This window comes from Tamandua tetradactyla, chromosome 6 (assembly GCF_023851605.1).
Source record: "Tamandua tetradactyla isolate mTamTet1 chromosome 6, mTamTet1.pri, whole genome shotgun sequence".
In the NCBI taxonomy this organism is placed as follows: domain Eukaryota; kingdom Metazoa; phylum Chordata; class Mammalia; order Pilosa; family Myrmecophagidae; genus Tamandua; species Tamandua tetradactyla.
The window spans coordinates 83,204,050-83,217,231 of NC_135332.1; the positions used below are offsets into that span (position 1 = coordinate 83,204,050).

Consider the following 13,182-nt stretch of genomic DNA (forward strand, 5'->3'; position numbering starts at 1 on the left):
CACAGTAATGGCAGGCCATCTTTAAACCCATGTCCCTTTCTTTATGAGCTCTATGGTACATAAAGGGTACAAATCTTAATTGTACAGCTGGGTGAGTTCTTCATGTCTACACCTGTGTATCCACCACCCAAATATGGAACATTTCTACCACCCAAAAAGTTTCCCTTGTATCACCTCCCACTCAACACCTCCCCTCTGAAGGTAACCATCTATTATTATAAGGTAATTTTCCCTATTTCTGAATTTCACTTGAATGGAACAATACAGTATTCTTTTGTGTCTAGTTTTTTTATTGGATATTACCCATTTTTATATTGAAATATAATTCATGTGACATAAAATTCGCCATTTTAAATGTACAATTCTGGGGTTTCTAGTATATTCCCAAGATTGTACAACCATCGATACTATCTAATTCCAGAACATCTTCATCACCCCAGCAAGATATCTGCTGACACTCCACGTGATGCTGGTAAAACTGTCCATGCAATAGCAGGTAACAGCAGTTCATTCTTTTCCACTGACGTGCAGTATTGTACTGTATGAATATAATTTATTTCTCCCTTCTTCTATTGAAGAACAGTTGGGTTGCTTCTGTTGTAAAGCTACTATGAAGCTGCTAAAACGAAAAAGTTAGAATGGCCATAGCCCAAACACCCCTAAAAAGTGGGATGGAAGCATCAAAGGTGATGGTGGAGTTATACAAAAAAGGTAGGGTTTAACAAATGAATATGACTGCTGAATCATTAAGCCATTTCTTTTAGCCTCCAGTATCTTAGAGCAGCTAGAAGTAAAAACCTAAAATTGTGGAATTGTAACCCATACCAAACTCTGAAATATGTTCTACAACTAACTGTGGTGTGGTGCTCTGAAATTTATTGCTTTTTGGTATACATGTTATTTTTCACAAAAAAGAAAAACAAGTCAATTGTAATAATAAAAAATTTATTCCTTCTAGCCTCCAATGTTCTGGAGCTGCTAGAAGGAAAAATTGGGGATCTGTCCTGTAACTATTTGAAGAGTGCTTTGAAAACTATTGCTATTTTCTTTCTTTGCTTTGTATATACATTATATTATGCAATTAAAAAATTAAAAACAAAACAAAACAAAAAGCTGCTAAAAACACTCCTGTAATTAGTCCTTTGCAGATGTAAATACTCATTTTTGCTGGGTGTTCACCCAGCGTCAGGAGTCACAGGAATGCTAACGGGAAAGGGGCTATTGGGAAAGGGTATTTCGGCTGCCTCCCACTCAGCGGGACCTGACCGCTTTGTTCTTAAGGCCCACAATTGCTGTGATGCTCATTCTTCCCTCTCCTGCAGTTCTGATGCCGGGTACTGGGCAGGACAAGAGGAGCCAGGAACCTGTCTGGGTTAGAGTGCTGATCATGTGACCCACACTGGGGCCTGATGAGGAACATCATCCTGAGAGCCTGGGCCCCGGGCCAGAGGTACAAACTAGTGACGCCATGTGGGAAAAAGGGTCCATATGACATCTGGGGGACCAGTTGGTAACTGGCAGACACAAACAAACCCCAGCATCCATGCATCCCTTCTTCCTTTCAGTAACAGAAGGTTTAGCAGACACATGGCCACCCAGCAAATGACATTTCCTACAGTCTGCTGGAGTCAGTTGTGACTAAGACCCAGCCAAATGATGTGGGAACAGAAGTGAGGTGCGCACCGACCCCACCGCCCACACTCTCTCCCATCCTGCTGCTGCTAGTGAGCAGCCCATGCCCACGCCAGCCAGGCAGCACCCTGAGGAGCAGGGTGGTCGCAACCGCTGAGCTTTAAGAAGAGAAGTTTCCAGTCTGAAACACTGTATGTTTGTGTATCTGTTACAGCAGCTTTAACCTATACCTTAATTAATGCAAACATATAATCTAAATGTTCAGATGCACAACAGTAAACTGACAATAACAATGAGAAAATAAACAGGATATAAATCTATATAAGGCACTTATATCCATATGTGCTTACAAAATTAAGTTTAGCATTATACTTTCTTCCTAAACTGGTATCAACTTTGGATGTGATATATGCTCTGGTGGTGTGACAGAGCATTTATAATCAGTCCTCGATGGCATTCACTGAAAATATTTCTACGAGCTAAGTGCCCAATAACTTGGTTAAAATTTTTTTCTCCTACTTATAATAATCATTTTTAACTAAATACTTTTTTCAGGTTTAAATAAATTATGGGAAAAAAAAGAAAAAACAGATAAGAAGTAAATTATGGAGTGCACGGCTGGTTCAGTGGTAGAATGTTCACCTTCTATGTGGGAGACCCGGGTTCGATTTCTGGACCATGCACCCACCCTTCCCTACCCCCCAAAAAAGTAAACTATGAAACCCTAAAGCACACCTAGGGCTCTATCTGAGATTCTACAAACTAACAGTCAAACACTAAGTTTACTTTCCAGAAACTTACAACCTCCAAATGGGTTCCTAGGCCAGATAAGTCATGAAAATGAAAAGGGGCCAGCCCCTCCAAGAACATCAACTATGTATCCTATATTGTTGACACCTCTTTTCAACATAAAAAAGTTAGAACAGGCATAGACCAAATACTCCTTAAGACTGGGGAAAGGATCAAAGGAGAAAGTAGAGTTAATAAGAGAGAAGTTAGAATTTAACAAATGCGTATGACTGCTCAATCAATATATTGATGTTTCTTTTAGTCTCCAATGTCTTGGAGCAGCTCAAGTTATGCTGAAATTATGGAACTATAACCCATACCAAACTTTGAAATCTATTCTATAGCTACTTGTTAAAATGTACTTGGAAATTTACTGCTTTTTTTGTGTATATGTTATATTTCATAATAAAAGATATTTAAAAAACCAAAAAAAGTAAATTATAGTCCTTCCCCAATCAAGATGGCAGATATGCTTCAGAGCTCAGCCCCCTAGAGAAGCTTGGAACAACTAGCAAGAACTGGCAGAAACATCTTTCTCAAAACTCCAGAAAACAGTTCAAGAACTACAGTAACAGGCCAAATGCTAAATTAAGACAAAGGCCACTGAAGTGGGAGGGTCTCTGGTACCCTGGCCCCTCCCCCTCCTGTTCCTTGTGCAGGTCCCTGGTCCTGGGTCTGGAGTGGGGTAGAGTTACCCTCAAGCATACACTAGGAGCGTGTATGTCTGGCCCAATCAGTCTGGGCCCTGCTGGTAGAAGGCGGCTCACAGAGATCTCCTGCTGAATGCTGTGGGAAAGCAGGCAAGTTGTGCTCCCTGGGGCAAGGGACTGCTGACTGCAGCACATGGAGTGCAGTGACTAGGACCCTGAAGAAACCATTTCCTAGGCAAGAGGGGACATTCAGAACCCTGTAACAGAGAACTCCCAAAATATGAGGCATGTGTAGAAAGGATCAGGAAGGCGCCCAAGCTTTGGTCTGCAGCTACTACCCAAATTCACTGTATGGATAAACTCTGACGAGCACTCCCACAGGCCAACCTGGAAAGAGGGGAAAGGGGTTTTCTTTCTTTCCTTCTTTGTAGTTTCTGGCATTCAAAGATTGCTCTGTTATAACACTAGCTGGATACAATAACACATTAAAATATCAAAATGCCCAGGTTTCAGCAAAAGATTACAAAACATACAAAGAAAGAGGAAGCATAATAGTAACTTTTAAAATGTAATCTTAAAACTGAAAGCAAGCTGAAACTGTTAATAGTACTGTAAGCAAGCTGTGAATGAGAGCTCTTAGTCTCACATAGGAACAATATGAAAACGTGAAGTCTACACCCAGACCTGAATTAGCTTTCTTCTATGGCCCCCAGACCTCCAAATTTGAATAGTTTTTCATCTATCTTCCTAGCTTGGGGAAACCTTTCTCGGGTGTCACAGAGGATGTCAATCCTGAAGGAAGCAGGAAATACCCGAGATAAATTACTGAAGTTCTCCAGACCTCTGTTATTTGTTTACTAAGATGGTTATCTCTCTTGGTCTCTGACCCGCATAAAAGCCAATTAAAAAATCACTCTGGGGAGACAGATTTGAGAAAATTCCTGTTCTCTTGCCAGCGTAAATAAACTTTTTTTCCTCCTTAGCACCTGATGTGACTTTCATTGGTCGGCTGAACGACAAACCCAGATCTGGGAGTACCCCATCCACAGTTGTGACAGCCAGTGAAGGAGACCATTAAAGCACTAGAAACCATCAGTGAGGAGGACATGACCTGAAACATACAGCTAAAGGAAAATATGGACAAAGGATACCAGGAAAACAAAAGACAAACAAAAAGAGAATATCAACAGAGAAATGGAAATTATGAAAAAGAAATGAAACAGCTGAAGTCCACAGTAACAAAATTAAAAATTCCCTAGAGGGCTTCAACAGCAGACTGGAGCTGGCAGAAGAAAGAATCAGCAAACTGGAAGGCAAAACAATTGAAACCCCCTAGTCTGAGACGTAGAAAGATGAACAAGTGAGCAGAGCCTGAGGAACCGGGGACACCATCAAACATTTCAATATACACATTGTGGGAGTCCCAGGAAAGGAAAGAAAGAGGCAGAGAAAATATTCAAAGAAATAATAGCCAAAAACTCCTCAAATAGTGAAAGATATGACTATATACATCTAAGATGCTCAATAAATTCCAAACAGGGTACAGCCCAAATAGATTCACACAGCAGCATATAATCAAACTGTCCAATGCCAAGGATAAGTGAGAATTTTGAAATCTACAACAGAGAAGCAATGTTTACGTACAAGGAGCCTCAATGAGACAGTTTTGATTTAATCTTTCAAAAACGAGAGATTAAAACATTTGCTGATAAGCAAAAGCTAACGGAGTCTGTTATAAGTAGGTCAGCCCTATAAGAAACATAACAGAAAGTTCTGCAGGTTGAAAGGAAAGGACAATAGACAACAGATTGAAGCTGCATGAAGATATAACGACATGGGTAATATAAAGGCCAATGTATTTTTGAGTTGTAACTCCACTTTTATTTCCTATAGGATCTATATGGAAAAATGCAAAAAACGTAATGATGGATCAGTGGTTTCCAATTCATAATGTATACTGGACCATGCACCCCTCCCCTTAAAAAAAAACCATTTCATAATGTATAAACATGTCATTTGTGACAAGAGCGACATCAACTGGGGGACGGAGGGGTACCAAATCATAGAATGTGTGTCCTTTTGAAATTAACTCAGTACCAAAGCAAATAAGGTTATTACCGATTTAGGATGTTAACTTTAAGTCCCATGGTATATGAAAGCTCACAGAAACAAATTAGAATCCAGGTTTCCAGGGCTGGGGTGACAGGGAGATGGGGAGCTAATGCATAATGGATGTTGCTGTTTCGGGAGACGGGAATTTTAGTAATGGGAAGTGGTGAGGGTACTACAATATTGTGAATGTGACTAATCCCACTGAAGGCTGTGCTTGGGAGGGATTAGTATGGGAAAGTGTATGTTGTACATGGGAAGAAGGGGAGGGGAGGGGAGGGGAGGGAAGGGAAGGGAGGGAGGGAGGAAGGGAGGAAGAAGGGAGGGAGGTATTCAGACATATTCAGAAAATGGACGATATACAGAGATACACAGACGGACAGACAGAATGATACAGCAAATCTGCAAAATGTTAAAACTGGTAGATCTGGGTATAGAGGGGGTAGGAGTATGCTGGAGTTCTCTGTGTAGGGTTTGTATTATTTTTGTCTAGTAAATTTGAAAGTATTTCAAAATAAAAAGCTTTTTAAAAAATACATTATGCTAATTGAGAAAAACGAGACAAATGAGAAAAATTTTTAAAGAATAACAGAATTACTTTAATCCCACCAATCAGATTGCCAACTAATATTTTTCTTTCTAGTTTTTTTGTTTTTTTGCATCAACATTTTATGAAATCAAAATCATACTTATCCAATTTTGTATCCTGCTTTGCTTTTATACCTTTTTAGTTCTTAGTGATTAGAAATATAAGATACACATCATAAAAATATTTCAAATGATAAAGAAATGTAAAACATAGAATATGAAAATCCTTGGCAATTCAACAGATAATCATTACCTGTTTAGCTTATATGCACTCATCTGAACCTTTTCTTAAACAAATCAGTTGCATGTATATTTTTATGTACGCGAGATTTTCAAAATCAAAGCAGGGTCATATCGATTTACTGCCACATTTTCCCCATTTATTACTATAAACCCTGGGCATTCTTCAAGCTCCCTCCACACAGATCTACCTGGTGTGTGGAATGGTACTGCTGCCAGGGCTAACATCTCCTGAGAGAGTGCCTACTGGAAATCAGCTGCTGGAGGGAACATTTGCCCTGTGCTTCTGGTTTCTAGGAGTGGTGATTTTCCCTATGGCGTCTGGCCTCTTGCACTCCATTTTTCCTCCCTGAAGAGGTGGAAGGAGTTAGCAGAATAGGCATTTGGGAGAGTAGTGAGGTTTGCACAACCTGACTCCTTCCCTCGCTCCAAGAGCCAGCTCTTCTTGGTGTTTCTTGCCCTGCTTTCCAGATGCCCCGAGGAGGGGCTGCAGCCCTCCAGAGCCGCCTGTGACCAGGCAGGTACATCTGCCTTTATCGGTAATAAGGTGACACTTTGGGTTCCACACACCTTATTCCTCTGACACAAGTGGTTCAGAACTCAGGCAAAGAGGGGGCCCTTTGAACTTCAACCAGGCACAATGCTTAAGACTCGCATTATCTCAATCTGGCAAATCACCCCATGGGGTGGTGTTATTTTTATTTATTTTACATATGCAGAAATTGCATCTAAAGGAAAAAGCAAGTTATCCAAGGTCACGCTGCCAGCCAGAGACCTGCAGTCTGTGGGAAGAAAGCACCGTGGGCCCACGTGAGACTTCCTTCCTTTCCTCAGCAGGACCTGTCACTTTCACAGTATATTTTGCTTAGACAGCAGCTGGGACCATGATTGTAAAAAGCTGTATTTTAAATTGCTCTTTTGTTTTCTTAATTAAAAAAAAGGAAGAGTAGGATGTCCGAGTTTTTTGTTTTGTTTTGGAAACCAGTGATATCTTCTGATTTTTATTTTAAAAATGACTATTATAGCCTTGGAAATAAGCTTATGTCCAATCACAAGAATATAGCTTAAAAATGTGTGCTTATATTAACTCCGACCTCTCAATGGTTTTCCTAATTTCTTTAGCTTTAGAGGAAGTTTTTTAAATTGAATATATCTTGCTTTGAAGAACATTTCTCTGAAAATCAGCAATCCGTCAATTTCTGCTCAGCTTCTTTTCCTTTGGTGAATTCAAGTAAAATTAACTGGTATGTTTTCATTTAAAGAAACCTGAATGAAATGAACAAAAGAAAGTAAAAATCTGCCAGACTTTTGGTTCCACAACATACAGGGCAAGGCTAACAGAGGCCATGCTCCTGTTATAAACACTTAGAATCTGCTGGTTAAAACTTAACATAAACCTTGAGAAGGTTAACATAAACCTAGCTAATCTTGAGAAGGGGAAATCCTAGATGCTGGAATTGAACTAGGAGTGGAGCCTCCGGGTGGGAACCTTGTGAGCAGGCAAGAGTGGCTGGGGTTGGTGAAGGGGTAGACCCAATACAGGCACCAGAAGATCAGAGTAACAGCAGCAGGGGTAAAGCAGTATGGCCTTGGACTCTCAGGTTAGCCCAAGTCCCATCTGCTTGGACTCTCAGGTTAGCCCAAGTCCCATCTGCTGCTGATAGCCTAAAGGAAGGAAGCAGGGAGGCTTGCTGAGCTGCACTTGTGGGAACCAAAAGAAAGGATGAGCAACAGAGCACCCAAATGCCACACAGCTGATAGCTACATGGAGACCTGGATTTCAGCATCTGTACAAGGTGCTTCTGTCACAACTCTGGGTTAGTGCCTTCCAGCTCTGAGAGGACAGATGCCCAGCAGGTGCCAGATGCTATGCAATGTGCTACCCTCGTTCTTACTGACGCCCCACAATAGTCCACAAGGCTAGGGAGGCGACCCACTCAAGTCAAACAGACAGCACGCAGCCAGTCATTCAGTCTCCCTCCCGGGGCTATTTGGCTTCCACTCCTGCACACTGCTTTTGGGACCAGCCCAAGGAGACCACTGAACTTCTCCTTGTCCTGACAAGCCCAGTGACTAAGAACGGCCTCAGCCGCCATGGTAAATGCCTTGTTTGCTGTGCGGAACTGCATCTGGGATGGTGGAGCTGTAGGTTAACACCCAGGTCTTGAATTTATGACTAGAGCAGTGTGAGATGAGAAAGGAGCTGCAGCTTCTATGTGACAATGGTCCACACACACCACAGCTCTCATCTGTGACAGCCTTAGATACTCCTTGGGATAAGGAGGAAGAAATTGTGTACTGGGGTAGCTGCTGGGCCTCCCAATGAAACGAAGATCCTTAACCTGCTGTCTCCTGCTTTGTGTCCCACGAAGCTAAATAAACACAATTAGGATAAAGCTCACTGTGACTCATGAGCCTGATTCACAAATGGTGCCTTGGAACAGTCGTGCAAAGCACCCATGCAACAGGCCACAAGTGACACAAGGCCCAAACCTGGGTCTGCCTTGTTCCTGGGCACACAGGAGTAGGCTGTATCAGTAGAATAAATGGAGTCTGGGCCTTCTGAGCTTTGCCCTCTCCCCTAAGCATCTCCAAGATCTTTAAAGCTGAATCAGGAGCTCATTATCTAACTCCAAGAAGCTGGAGCCAATGATGCAGCCCTGTGAAAAAAATAGAGCACCCTTCTCCCTCAATTTCTCTCTCAATCTCCCATAAGAGGGGTGCTGGGGTTATTGACTGAACTGTTTTGAAATGCTGCTACACTGCCATACCTATAATAGGGCCAGAAGTTCCATCTCTATTGGGAGGGAGCTAGAGAATACAGAAGGATGGGCTTCTCTCAGATGCTAGGTGGACAAAGATATGTCTCTTTTAATGGGTCAGGACCTCGGGGGAAAGATGTTCACAGTCCTGTGAGCTGATATGAGCACGGGCTCCAGAGACGAGCGGCCAGAACTCCAGGTCTGTCTCCATTTAACATTACCGGAAACCTCAGGCATGATACTCGGGTCCCGGTGATCCCATAACCACGCTGGAGCCGGAGTGTTGAAAGGGGGTAAAGAGTCCCTGACATGGGCAAAGAAGCCGCGGGGATTGACAAAATACCTCTAGGGAAAAGGAATCTTCAGGAAAGCGCTACGACAGTCTCCAAACCATTTCTGCCCGTTTGGGAATACTCCCTCAGGTCCAAGTCTTACATGTTTTGGAGTTAATTCTGCTTACCAATTTCCAAACAGGACTGCTCCCTCTCCACCCCAACCCGACAGAAGGTGCCAGCTCGGCAGCTCCTCCAACGGGAAGCTCCCTCTAGGCCCCTAGGCGCTTTCCCCACTATCATTTGGGGAGTTCCCACATATACACCATCCATTCACACACCCCCACCCCAAAACAAACAAAAGCCAGTAGGCCTGGGGGGGTAAGTCTGGGGTGTGCGGGATTCAGCAAGAGGGCCAGGGACAACGGGAGAGTCCCCGAGAGAAAGGAGCAGAAGTTTACCCCACGAAGACCTCAGGGAGAGGATTCCTGGCTCGGGCCCACAGGGGCTCGCTGCAGAGGCGCCGCGGGCCGGGGCCGAAGCTTCGCGGGGGGGCCGGGCGCCGTCATGGAGACCCCTCCACGGCGGCTCGGAGGCGCAGCGCCCGAACGGCAAGCAGGCCCCGAGGCTACCCCGTCCCGGGCCCGGAACGAGCCACTCACCCGGCGCCGCGAGAGGACGGCGCCCCCCGCGCCGGAGCGGCCGGACGAGATGGCCTCGCGGTGCAGCAGGCCGCGCCGACAAAGACCCGCACCCGGGCCCTTTTCCCGGAGGCCCCGCCCGGGGAACTTCCGGTGCCACTCTAGGCGTGCCAGAGGCAGGCCCTGCTCTCTGTGGTGCGGACTTCCGGTGGCGCGGCCGCTCGTGGTCCCGCAGGAAAGAGGCGCGCGGGGACGCGGAGCACGGCGGCAGGGGAGGGGAGTTGGACACTCCCGGTCCCGGCGCGACAGAGGCCAGGCGCAGGGGCGCAGGAGAAATGAGGCGTTTCGTCGGTCTCCAGACTTCGCCCCTCCTGCACTTCTGAAAGAGCCCTGAAAAACGGTCCCCCTTCTCGCCTGCTCAGACTTAAGGTTTAAATAGTTGCAAAAGAGTTCATTTCAAAGCAACACCATTGCATTGCTCTTTTAAGTGTACCCAATATAATGACTTGATAGCTCTGAAATATATGACTTTACAAATATAAGACTAGGCCCTTCGTTAACAGTCGGAAAATTAGATATATATGTCCTTTACCTCTTTTTGAGCTCATTTTCCTTACATTTCACCCTAATGTAATATTTATATATGCTTAAATGTCTTGTACTGCTTGCCCTATCATAGTTCTCTGCAACAAAAATGTTATAAAATATAATTTACTTAAAAAAAAAATCTATTTCTGTAACACAGGCCTCTGTTAAAAACTTTCTCCCGGATTGAGTTATTACAGTTGTTGCTAGAAACACAGCACTATGAGTATATTGCACGATTTTATAAGTTGTAAGTTTAACAAATGATTATGAAACATAAAGTGCAAAATTTTTACCTTATAATGAAATAGATGAGCTGTTTTTACCAAATAGGGCCGTATTTCCCTGATGAATTTTGTTATCACTAGAATGAGTCAAGGTTCAGGATAATTATAATCCTGTTTGTGGAGGTTTTTTTCTGTTTATATGTAAGCACTGGGAAGATTGTTCACATAATAGATGGAATTGGGAGGAATTTTGTTACAGCAGTGTCACTCAATTTTTCTAGCTTATGTGTTATATGCCCCCCCAAAATCACTTAGCAATTTATCATCAAACATACTTCATGCTCTATCAGTTACCACTTGATTGGGTCCTTTCCTAATTTTGATGGAAGCAAAGAATTAGGAATCACCTGATTAGATCTACAACTACAGATCTTTCCCAGTCTTCATTCACTTACTCGAAACCAGCCTCTCCACCCCTGAGTTCAGAATTGTCCCTGTGCAGTAAGCCTCCATACCAGGGTGGCCCAACCCCAGGGCAAGGGACCAGAGTAAACTAAAGGAGAGGTAAAGTGGGAGAAGGGAGCGAAGCAGAGGGTGGCACACAAGAACACGCTGGACACATCTTTAACCACAGAGGCCTGCTTGGCAGTGTGAGGAAAGAGCATGTGGCATTCTACAGTTGAACCCCCATCCGCCTCTGTGCACTCACGGAAAGGCTTCCTCTGTTCCATGAGAATGTTGACAGTCACTGCTGAGGAGGAGCCAGAATGTTAATCCAGGGCTAGAGGACACAGCCTCTCTGTGGTTCTATTCCCACATTACTACGGAGGCTCAGCTCTTGAGGAGAGAGTAGGCCTCTTCACCCCCAGGTCCTCCCTGCCCAGGCCAGGGAGCTGAGGGCACCACCTCGAGAAGGTTGTCTCAGCCCAGATGTCATGCTTAGTAGAAGGCAGGGGTCTCCAGAGAAACAGAAACTACTGGATGTAAATATAAACGGATGAATATGCATGTGCGGATTTGAAAGGACTATATACCGTAGAAAAGCCATGTTTTAATCCTGATTCCATCTTGTGGAGGCAGCTGTTTCTTTTAATCCCTATTCAGTACTGTAGGTTGGAAACTTGATTAGGTTATCTCCATGAAGACGTGACACATCCAATTGTGGATATTAACCTTTCATTAGAGAGAGATGTGACTCCACCCATTCCAGGTAGGTCTTGATTAGTTTATTGGAATCCTTTAAAAGAGGAAACATTTTGGAGAGAGAGACAGAGCCACAAGAGAGGAGAGAACCACAAGAACTGTGAGGGCCCATACAGCCAGAGACCTTTGGAGATAAAGAAGGAAAATGCCCCTGGGGAAACTTCATGAAATAAGAAGCTGGAGAGAAAGCTAGCAGATGTCTCCATGTTCACCATATGCCTTTTCAGTTGAGAGAGAAACCCTGAACGTCATTGGCCTTTTTTTTTTTTATTAATTAAAGAAAAAAAAGAAATTAACACATTTAGAAATCATTCCATTCTACATATGCAACAGTAATTCTTAACATCATCACACAGATGCATGATCATCATTTCTTAGTACATTTGCATCGATTTAGGAAAAGAACTAGCAAAACAAGAGAAAAAGATATAGAATGTTAATATAGAGAAAAAGATAAAAATAAAAAAAGGCACAAACAAACAAACATACAAACAAAAAAAAACTATAGCTCAGATGCAGCTTCATTCAGTGTTTTAACATATTACATTACAATTAGGTATTATTGTGCTGTCCATTTTTGAGTTTTTGTATCTAGTCCTATTGCACAGTCTGTATCCCTTCAACTCCAATTACCCATTATCTTACCCTGTTTCTAACTCCTGCTGGTCTCTGTTACCAATGACATATTCCAAGTTTATTCTCGAATGTCGGTTCACATCAGTGGGACCATACAGTATTTGTCCCTTAGTTTTTGGCTAGACTCACTCAGCATAATGTTCTCTAGGTCCATCCATGTTATTACATGCTTCATAAGTTTATCCTGTCTTAAAGCTGCATAATATTCCATCGTATGTATATACCACAGTTTGTTTAGCCACTCGTCTGTTGATGGACATTTTGGCTGTTTCCATCTCTTTGTAATTGTAAATAATGCTGCTATAAACATTGGTGTGCAAATGTCCATTTGTGTCTTTTATTTATTTATTTATTTTTTCATTTTCGGACTCTATTTTATTCCATCAATTTTTACTCCAATACCATACTGTCTTTTTTTTTTTTTACATTTTTTTATTAATTAAAAAAAATTAACTAACACAACATTTAGAAATCATTCCATTCTACATATGCAATCAGTAATTCTTAATATCATCACATAGATGTATGATCATCATTTCTTAGTACATATGCATCGATTTAGAAAAAGAAATAGCAAGACAACAGAAAAAGAAATAAAATGATAATATAGAGAAAAAAATAAAAATAAAAAATACAAAAATATATAAAAAAAAACTATAGCTCAGATGCAGCTTCATTCAGTGTTTTAACATAATTACATTACAATTAGGTAGTATTGTGCTGTCCTTTTTTTTTTTTTTTTTTTAGAAATCATACCATTCTACATATGCAATCAGTAATTCTTAACATCATCACATACATGCATGATCATCGTTTCTTAGTACATTTGCATCGGTTTAGAGGAACTA

At 42.5% G+C, this 13,182-nt stretch overlaps 1 protein-coding gene across 3 annotated transcripts in view; it reads right to left on the bottom strand.

The window, feature by feature from the left end:
• ZNF623 (zinc finger protein 623) overlaps positions 1–9,815 on the bottom strand; it is a 28,669-nt gene extending 18,854 nt beyond the window's left edge. Inside the window, exons 1-2 of one of the 3 annotated variants that reach the window (XR_013178114.1) lie at positions 9,705–9,815; positions 5,512–7,274 (exon numbers count right to left, since the gene is read on the bottom strand). The gene's annotated coding sequence lies outside the window, so the exon portion shown is untranslated. The other 2 variants (XR_013178113.1, XM_077166612.1) reach the window with 2 other exon arrangements.
• Between the last annotated feature and the right edge of the window lie 3,367 nt (positions 9,816–13,182).